Source organism: Protobothrops mucrosquamatus, unplaced genomic scaffold (assembly GCF_001527695.2).
Source record: "Protobothrops mucrosquamatus isolate PMUCROS unplaced genomic scaffold, P.Mucros_1.0 scaffold726, whole genome shotgun sequence".
Taxonomy (NCBI): domain Eukaryota; kingdom Metazoa; phylum Chordata; class Lepidosauria; order Squamata; family Viperidae; genus Protobothrops; species Protobothrops mucrosquamatus.
In genome coordinates, this window is record NW_015387003.1 from 257111 (window position 1) to 267600 (window position 10490).

General features: G+C 36.6%; 1 non-coding gene across 1 annotated transcript; it reads left to right on the forward strand.

Moving 5' to 3' along the window:
- Nucleotides 1-1594: 1594 nt before the first annotated feature.
- Nucleotides 1595-1729, forward strand: LOC114922721. The gene has a single exon (XR_003810467.1). It is a non-coding gene; the product is annotated as a small nucleolar RNA SNORA66 (small nucleolar RNA).
- Nucleotides 1730-10490: the final 8761 nt, after the last annotated feature.

A 10490-nucleotide genomic window follows, 5' to 3' on the forward strand; every position in this document is an offset into this window, starting at 1 on the left:
TGAAGAGAACCAAGCTTTGAAAGCTTCTCTTCCGCTTATTGCAATAAACGAAACAAAAGGCCTTCACTGTGTCTTGGCTGGTTATTGGTCGGGCGAGCTTGCCTCTGGTCACGAAGGAAAGTAGCCAGGAGCACATAACAATACATAATTCTCATTCCTTTACACTAGCCAATTTAAGTTGGCAAAATTCCTGACATACAAACCTGCTTGGTACATAACTATTAAATATGAGACTGTCAGAGAGAGAGAGAGAGAATCTTTTACTGAGATTTTTAAAAGATCTTTTCATCTTGTTTACAAAGAAATATTATTAAGGATTTCATTACATTGATTGCTGCTGTTACTTATTCATAACAACCTTGACAAAGTTATTCTAAAGCATTCTTAAGCTCTTTTACACAATATTATGTAATATAGAAATTACAATCTATATGTAAGATAGAAATGCACAATCTGATTGGCTTCATGTTTCTAAACTTTGCAATATGTAATGTGACGGATGTGGAAAAATTGTTGAATTCAAGACTTGGGTAATCATATAATAATGTTAAATTTTAATTAATTTTAAATATAAATGTTTAATTTAAACAATATTTCTATAGCAATTTTTCTCAGTGTTGACAACTTTTAAGTTTTTGGACTTCAACTGCCATATTGTCTGGGGAATTGAAATCCATACTTCTTAAAATTGCGAAGGTTGAAAACACTGCTTTGTGGTTTATATCTGAAAAGCTAAGTGTGAACCTCAGCTTGGAAAGAAGTATGGATCTTTCTTGTAGCATTTGTCTACTGAAGCACTATAGTAGAGTGATGAGTACTGATTGGCCATTTTATAATAGATTGTTAACTAAAACTGAATTAATTGAATGAGCCTACCAACACTTTAGAGCAGAAAAAGCAGGGGTGCAAATTTCAGCACATAAATCAGTGTGCTTTCCAAGACTTTTTTTTCCTATCATGAACTTTTTCTGTTTGTGCCGTTTCCTTTTAAAACTTTGGGCAGAACAAAACTGGATCGAACTCTATAGAATATAAATATTAGACTTGTATGTGAAAGAATATTTTAAGGGCATGACTTGCATGCTAAGGATTGGCTTCCTGTTTTGCATATAGAAAAAATTATAATGTGCTAGAACCGTGGACTGCTATGTGAACTTTTATTTTAAAGATCTAGCTTATTGAGGAAAATAAGTACTTTATTGACAATGTTATGGATACATATTGTTAAGTCCTCGCAGGAATGGCGAATGAGGAGAACACATGTTGTTCAAACAGCTCTTTATTCCTTCTCAGTCACAACTCCGAACAAGAGCAGAGGCACACAGGCCTCCTTATATACCCCCAGATCCCCGGTCAACATGGCGGCCGAGCACAGGCACTTTTCCTGCCTTGCGCATGCGCGCAAGGCTGGCGCCGCTCAGTCTGGTCCCGGGCAGCTTTTGCAAGCCCTGGACCATTGCAACGTCCCGAGCCTGCTTTTGCAGGCTCAGGACACAACACATATACGGTATTTATAAAGAGCAAAATCTCTTATAATCTTAATAAACATAGAAAAGATGATAGTTTAGATCTTATTTTAAATTTTAAAAATTTCACACAAACTTGATCACTGGCTCTGCATGATGTAGCAGAAGCAAAGGAACAGGTTTGCTAAATTAAACGGGGTAACAGAAGTTTATTAGCCTTAAATATACCATAGCAAGGCTGCTTACTATATACCATGACAACATAAACAGTCCCTAGTTTTTTAAAAGTTGCATTGGTTTAGCTGTTATTCTGTTGTTCATTATACTGACTTGTTAAATGCTCTTTAACTTTATAATGAGTATAAGCATAGGCTCTTGTTGATTCTCCCATACTGTATTTTAACAAAGCTGATAATAAAACACACATTTGGAGCCTAGTATTAAGATTTCCACAAAATGTGGTGGTTATAGAAAGAATTTAAATCAGATCTTATAGCTCCCCCATGTGGAAATTTAAAACATTGAATGTAAGAATGAAATAAAATTAGCAACAATACTATTTAAAATTATTAAAGTTTTTGTTATGTTTTTATAATTTATATTTTGGAGGCAAACTCTTCAATAAGTACCTTTGACAATCTGATGTTAGATGGTAAGATTACAAAATAATAAATACTTTATAAAGTGGTTACTTGTTATTTTAACCCAAATAACACAAATTACAATATTAAAAAGCATACATGTCATTTGTATCTTGTTAAAATATCTGAAGTTTCAGAAAAATGTATATATAATGGAAAGCTTCTATGATTAGCAGTCTTGGGTCCAGTAATTAGAGACCCAGATTTCTCATTTTTGTTAGGAAGCCTAAGATTTTAATACAGAAGAAAGTACTTCTCTATATTTTGATACAATCTTTTGTTCTACTTAGATATTATCAATTTCTCCTTATTTTCTTCTAGATTTCAATTTCTTGAACTACTTTATAAAACTATGGTTATGTATTTTTCTCAGGCAGAAACTAGGAATGTCAGTCATGTAAAAGTTCGCCTTGAATGCGAACTTGTATCATTATTTTAAGATATGGCATGTATGCTCTTAAATTGCCTTTAAGACTATCAGCATTTTATCTATGAACTCTTGTTAGATATGACTTGAATCAGTCCTAATTCATTGTTCAGGTATACATTAGCTTATTCAGGTATACATTAGCATATATTTGAGTTTTTTTTACCGAGCTGTGGTGGCACAATGGTTAAAGTACAATATTTCAAGCTAGTTCTGCCCACAGCCAGAAGTTTGATTATGACCAGCTCAAGGTTGACTCAGCCTTCCATCCTTCCAAGGTCGGTAAAATGATGACCTAGATCAGTGATGGCGAACCTTTTAGAGACTCAGTGTCCAAAAACTGGCCCCGCCCCCGTTCCACCCCCTGCCCTGCCCCGCTCTGCCCCCACCCCACCTGCCTGCAGGGCCACTCATTGCCTCCAGGGCCCGCCGCAGATCACCCAGCAGCGCCATGGTGGCCACGCCCTCTGCCCTTGGCCCGCAGCATCAACTGTGCGCAATGGGGCGTGAGGGCAGAGTCTTGTCTACGTTGCCTGGCTGCCATGTCCTTGGCTGCACTGCTCCGCGTGGGCCACGCTCGGGGGTGACTCTCATCCGGGGGGCTTCTGGTGACGGGGTCATGGGGGTAGTCAAGGCTGGGGCAACGGCACGTGTGCCCACAGAGAGGGCTCCGAGTGCCGCCTTTGGCACCCATACTATAGGTTCGCCACCACTGACCTAGATTGTTTGGGGCAATATATAGCTAAGTGCTATATACATTAAAGTTATATTTTCAAAATTAAATCTCCCTTCTTTATCAGCTTTAGGTCTTTTTCAAGTAATATGTGGCCCATTTTAATATTAATGTATGAACATTATTAGAATTATTTAAAAATTACTTTTAAACATTCTCTTCTGCAAATAGTTAGTTTTATTAAGCATAGACATTTTTATTCTAGATATTCTTTCTCTTCAATTTCAAGCTGGATATTACCTAACATACATTTCTGTGCTTACGGACAACTCTGTGAATGTCCTGGAGTGACCCAGCCAGAGCCCTGACTGGAACTCTATGGAGCATCTCTGGAGAGATCTGAAAATGTCTCAGAGTCATGTGGTTCCCTTTTGCAATCTTCTGATAATTCAATGGAGAAGCAAAATTCACCCAACAACTGTGTTACTAACTAAACAATTGCAGTGATTTACTTAACAACTGTAGCAAGAAAGGTCATAAAATGGGGCAAACCTCACTTAACAAATGTCTCACTTAACTGTAGAAATTTTGGGCTCAATTATGGTCGTAAGTCAAGGACTGTTTTGTTCTAAACAAAACAGTTCCATAGGCTAGTTCAGATCTGTGACCGTCTTAGCCTTATTTATTCAATTTTCTGACAAAGGCATTTCTTTTATTTTTACTTATTTTTTATAATATTTTATCAGTTTTCTACATTTACAATTCATAAGTGCTTGGTAAACAACGCGTTGTCTGGGTCCATTTGTTTTACTTAATAATACACATTAAATTCCTAATCTCTACTCCATTTTTCCAGCCATTGATAAAATACATCCCATATTTGAAAATATTCCGTGTCTTCTTTTTCTTTAATCTTCAGTGTAGGTCTATCCATTTCTGCACAGTCCAGTATCATCTTAGTTGCTTTTCTCTGAACTTTTTCCAAGGTCTCAATATCGTTTTTGTAGTATGGTGACCAAAATTGGCTGCAGTATTCCAGGTGTGGTCTTACTAGGGTTTTATAAAGCGGTAATAATACTTCACATGATCTTGATTCTATGCCTCTGTCTATACAACCCAGGATTGTAATAGCTTTTTTGGTTGCTGCTGCACACTGCTGGCTCAGTGATCGTCCACTAGGACTCCAAGGTCCCTCTCACAGTTGCTGTTTTTAAGCCAGGTCTTCTTGATTAATATATTATATTGTATAATGTATTCTCATATCACAGCTTTACAAGCATCCCAAACTGTTGTCAGATTGGTACCCTTGCCCAGATTATTGTTAAAATAAACTTGGAATACTTGTTTATATTCTTTAACAAGCTGTGATCACTGCAAAACAGGCTTGTTTAATTCCCATTTGAAAGACAGGGATCCAAATTTAAGATATAAGGTCATTGTGTTAGGGGCAAAAGAAGATTTTGGAAAAATATTATCTTTAATTGTTTTATGGAACAATATTTTTTGTAATCCATATCACATCAATTCTAGAAAAAGATTTATGTCTCTCAGAGAAAAAAAGTGTAACCTTTTGCCAGTCCACTTTTACATCTCCGTACGTCAATCAAACTTAAGATATCAGTCAGTTCAAAAAAGGTTGGGACAGTTTCCTTTGTGTTTCTTTAATTCCTTTGTTAGCTAATTTATCCCACTGTGGAATACATCAATACTGAAAAGAATAGGACAGTAACTGTTCAGACATGTATTTAAAAAAACTTAGCTTTTTCTTGATATGGGATATATAAACCCACTGCACTAGATTTTATTCCCTGTAGCTCAGTTTGTACAATTGCATATCTACCTTGGTCATCAGCAAACAATAAGTGTGGTTATAATTGGGGGGTTTTATACAAAGCTACCTTCTTAGTTTTCTTCTTACAACTGGCAGAAATATATTCCACAAGAACTCAAAAAACCCGAATTGTGCCCTTCAAAGTCATCAAAGAAATTGTCTGAAAATCAGTTTCCAAGATCTTCACCTCAACAACAATCAGAATTTCAAAAGAGTGCAAGGAAAAATAGCGGTTATTTTTTTAATCAACTCAACAGAGAATAAACTCAACAGAGAAATGTGTTTTCCAGAAAATAGATTTTTGTAAAGTCCTAGAATTTTGAAAATAAAGCTAGAGCTAGAGCAACAGAAGTTGGACTATGTCAAATATTTTAGCAATCATAACGTTACACTGCAACCTCAAGAATTTTAATGCTTTGTAAGAAGCATTAAAATTGCGTTTTCAGCATTTAACAGTTATAGAAGATACACAGATACAACACAGAGGCCTAAGTTTCATGCATATTTTATAGGATTAAGATGAATTGTAAATGAGGAAGTTCCTTGATAGTAAGTTTTAAGATGATTGAAATACAAGCAATAGTTTTCTTTACCTTTACTTTACTTTCCAGAAAGAAAAGATTTTTGTCAATGTTACTGAAATTCAAGTTTTATTTATCTGGTCAGACACAAAGATTTTTCTCATGTATCTTATGAAAGAATATTTTCAGTTAAATTGCGAATGTTTAAATCCATTCCAACATGATGCTAATTTGTACTATAAATTTCAAGTAATACGTGTCCATAATTTGTCATGGTTTATTAGTGGCTATCACAAATGTTGGAAAAGTACATGTCCCTTTATTGTTTAAGGGATAAATCAGCAAGTGCCTTGCAGGAATGAAGCAGGGAGGTGTGAGACCTTGCAAAGGCAGGCTAACAAACAAGCTTCCACAGAGACGATAGAGAATAAAGGGCTTAAAGATGAATTGCTGTATTCTGAAAAACAGGAATTGATTTCTGCTGAGGTTTGAATTTTAGATCTCCTTGCTGCAATATTCACTTTAAAAAAAATAAAATAGGAAGTAGGTTTACATATGAGCCAACCTGGGGGACGTTTTGTGGAAGCAAAATTCTGAATTGTGGCTGTTGGTTGAAATGAACTTTATACATATTTCCTTTCTTGCTTCACACTTTCAACCATTATTTATCAGTATGTTCCATGCGTTGTGTGTATGTTACAGAAATTGGATTACTAGCAATAAAATACAAGCATTCTGAATATAGTTAAAAAGAATAAATACTTTCAAAACAGGAAGGTTGGTTGAAGTGGGTTAGTGAGCTCCATTTTTTAAATTAGAAAGTTTAAATGATTTAATTAAAAAATAATCAAGATTTTGCATGGTCCCTTAGATCTGATTAGATGCTGTTTACCCTATGTGAAGTTGCTTATACTGTATGATTCACTTTAGATTTACAGTTTTGTAATCTTAACACCAGAACAAAAATATACATAATGTGGATGAAACTTACATTTAATTTTCTCTTTGACTAGCTCTGGCTGAAACTGTATAATATAAAACTGAAATAACTTTTCAGGAAATTTTAAACCTCACTGGAACAGTGAGTGAGTGGAAAGGAAAGGAAAGGAAAGGAAAGGAAAGGAAAGGAAAGGAAAGGAAAGGAAGAAAAAAAAGAAAAGAAAAAAGAGGGAGGGAAGGAGGAAGGAAGGAAGGAAGGAAGGAAGGAAGGAAGGAAAGAAAGAAAGAAAGAAAGAAAGAAAGAAAGAAAGAAAGAAAGAAAGAAAGAAAGAAAGAAAGAAAGAAAAAGTCAAAGGGAGCATTTATAGTAGGTCTGCTTACAGCCATGCTGATCTGGTTTTTGTCAGCCAAAATTGTATTATTCTTACTTCCAATCCTGTTTGGATTTCTAACTCAAAAAAGAATAAAAGAATCAGAGAAGGAAGAGAATAAAGATTGATACTAATATATTTAGTATCATAAAATGGTAGTCTTTCAACAGTTGATTATATTGAATATGGTACTAGCAAGTATATGTTTAAAAAGTTAGTTGTGTCTTTCAGCAGGAAGAAATTCACCATAAAAGTGGGTCTCAAGAAGAAAGATGGACTGTTGCCTTATATAAGCTGGAATACACATAGTGTCAGGGCCCACTTCAAAACCTCATCCTTAGAAAGCAGAACTCGCGGAAGCAGTTTCTTCTGAAAGGAACTTTTATTAGGAGAAGCTGAGAGCAGGTATAATAGACAGGATCTGAGGGTTTCCCGCTCAGATCAATAGGTTAAGTGTCCCAAACAAACCCCACCCCAAGGTTCATCCGGTCAGTTCGAATGGGCCAATCCCCAGGTGTTAAGTCCGTTGTGGGAAAGAGCAGATAACACCAGGCTGTCTCAGGGTTGCAGCAATGTTTTGTCAGCTCTTCACACCTTCCCTTCCGAAAGCGGAGATAAACCAGTTGCCGGAGACGCATTCCTTTCTTCTCCCCTCCCCCTTCTAGCTGACATCAAGGGGAAAGATAGTTGACAGAGGAAGTATGCAGAAACAGCAAAGTGTTACAGTGTAGCGATAGAGGAAATCAGAGCAATAGCCCGCAGTGCTTTCCCCCCCTCCCCTCCAGGAGCGTGGCAGAACCCAAAAGTATAGAAAGAGTAGAGTTAGGATTAAAGGTAGAAAGAGGTCCTCTTAGAATATGGGTTCTGACACATAGGACAAATAGAAAAAATAAGAAGAAGCATGTAAATATATCTTTATGGTATTCATCACATATTTACATATTTACATTTTTAAAGTAGAAGATCAGCACTATATCTACCACATAATATATTTTTTTTTATTTTGCGGTCACAGACCAAAATGCAAGTGCAACAAAAGAAAACACAAGAAAAATATATCACAAACAATTAAACACCAGAAGCCTTGGCTAAAGGGAATTACAACATTCTCCTCTAATAGTTACAGCTCTTAAAAGAAATTTAGAAGCCTGAGAAGTAATATAGGAGGAGCCATCCCCTAGACAATATAAAACCAAATTACTAACATTAGAACCAGAGGGATCAATTCCAAGAAGAGACAATAATTTAATTCTGCCTGTGTTATACATAGAGCAGTATGATAAGACATGCTCCACAGTTTCAACTTTGGCCGTCACAGGGGCATAGTCGCTCACTAAACAGGAGCCTCTTAAATCGCCCATCGAGTAGTGCTGAGGGCAAGACATTGAAATGGGCCAGGGAAAAGACTTCTATACTTGGGGATGGTTAGAGTATAGAAATATGAAGCCATCCTCAATCCATAATTATTAGAATGGCTGAAGATCAAAGGGGAGCAGGTTTTGTTGGCTCTGGCTCTTAAATATTGCAAATCTATGTCCACAAGCCGTTGGACTACCCTAAACTGGGCGTCCTTGAGACCATAATCTCCCAGAGCATCCCCCGTAAAACCTAGCAAGTGGAGTTTCTTCGTCAGCTCCCTCTCCCAACGAGAGGTATGAGAGTCAGCAAACACCAGGGAGAGGTAGCTACCAGGGACATATCTACCACATAAATTTTATTGACTGTGCAAAGAGTGCGTCCACTATAGCTATCCTTGAGTGTATTTTTATTCTGAATGTTCCTGTCTATAAAGGAAGGACATTTTTTTCTAGTTCCTTCCTCTTCTTCCATCACCATTTCCGCTGCAGTATCAGGGGATTTCTGTAATATTTTAGAATGAATGCTAAAAGGAATCTGAGGGAAGAGAAAATGGGGAATCTATTCTTTGGATCAGAAACCTTTGCTAAATAGGAATAGTAATTCTGTTCAAGAAAGGGAGAGTCTGGTTCCATCCATTATTTTATAATTATTCATTTCACTCATTCTCTTGTTAATATGTAACCTATCCCTTCTAGGTATTTCTGTTGCTGTTCCAGTGCTATTTATCACAAGTGTCCAATATTCTTATTATTCATTCACTGACCAAAGAATGGAAAAGAAAAAATAAGGCTTTTCTTCTTGTTTGGGGGACATTTTTAAAGCGGAGTGAAGTGAAGCATGTGTACAGTGAAAGATATGAACTCAGAATTACTATTAATATAAGAAATTGGTGTGTTCAAAGTAACAGGGAAACTTGCAAAGATATTATAAATCTACACACTGAGAAGCAGGTACAGTAGGTAGTAAGAGATAAATGGAAGGAAAACAACATGAACCAGTTTTTCATTTGAAATCCTTTTTTGTATTTCTGATCCTTAAATCAAATAATCCAAGAAACAAATTGATTTGATTTAATGCTATAAGGACAAGAACATTCTAATCTTTATTTTGCCTGCTTGATTAAAAGAATGGGTACCAGTGACAAAAAAAAAATCCACTGATGCTTATAATCATACATAAAACTATGAACTTTGGTAAGTTTCAGGGGTAGTCCTAGTTTAGAAATGAGATCTCTTTTATGCTGCTGTTTGTTAAAGTTGTTTAATCTTTCTATTAACAGAAGAAGAGAAAGTCTGATCTCTTGGTAATCTCATGCTTACTTATTGGCAAGAATGCAAAGAAAAGAGCATTAAAGTTTGGTTTTGTTAACTGCTTCCTGAAGAAAGTTTCTACCAATGGCCTAAGACAGGGGTCCCCAACCCCCAGTCTGTGGACCGGTACCGGGCCGTGGCATGCCAGCAACCGGGCCGCACAAACAAGCAAAGCCCCATCCGCAGGATGTAGGCAGCACACAAAACCATGCCCCCTGCGGTCCATGGAAAAACCTCTCTCCATGTAACCAGTCCCTGGTGCCCAAAAGGTTGGAGACCTCTGGCCTAAGAAGAAGTCCTTGGAAATGTTTTGTTCAGGCTCAAGTTCAGACTGTGGACGTTCTTCTGGGAGTGTACAAACCAGTTGGGGCAACTGGGAAGCTGGAGCAGCAGCACCAGCAGTTCGGATGGAGATAGGAAGATGCCCAGCAGACACTTCCTTTAGGTTTGTGGGGTCTGGACACACGTTCTTTGTTCTTTCTGCCACTGTCGGGTCTGGACAGATGTTCTTTGTTCTTTCTGTCACTGCATGTCACCGTCTTACATGAGATACTGAATCTTCATAATAATTGCTATTAATTACGATTCAGGAAAATAATCTTGACCGAATAACAAATCAAATCTTAATTGCTGCTATTAAAGTGTTTATTATTTTTTTGCCTCAGTTATTTCTCCTAGGTATCACACAAAATTTGGATGTAAAAGAAACGAACTTGATGTTGTATTGTTTAACTGCTGCCCGTTTGATAGCTCAAAATTGGAAGAGTAAAATTTTACCTACAATGGACGACTGGAGATTGAAGGTTTCGTACCTTGCTGAAATGGCAAAGATTTCGGCTTATTTGAAGAATTACTCAAATGAACAATTTTTATTAATATGGAGAAGATGGATTGTTTATATTCAAAAGAAGCATAGAGTGGTGGAATATAAGTTAGGTTTCTAGTTAACTTG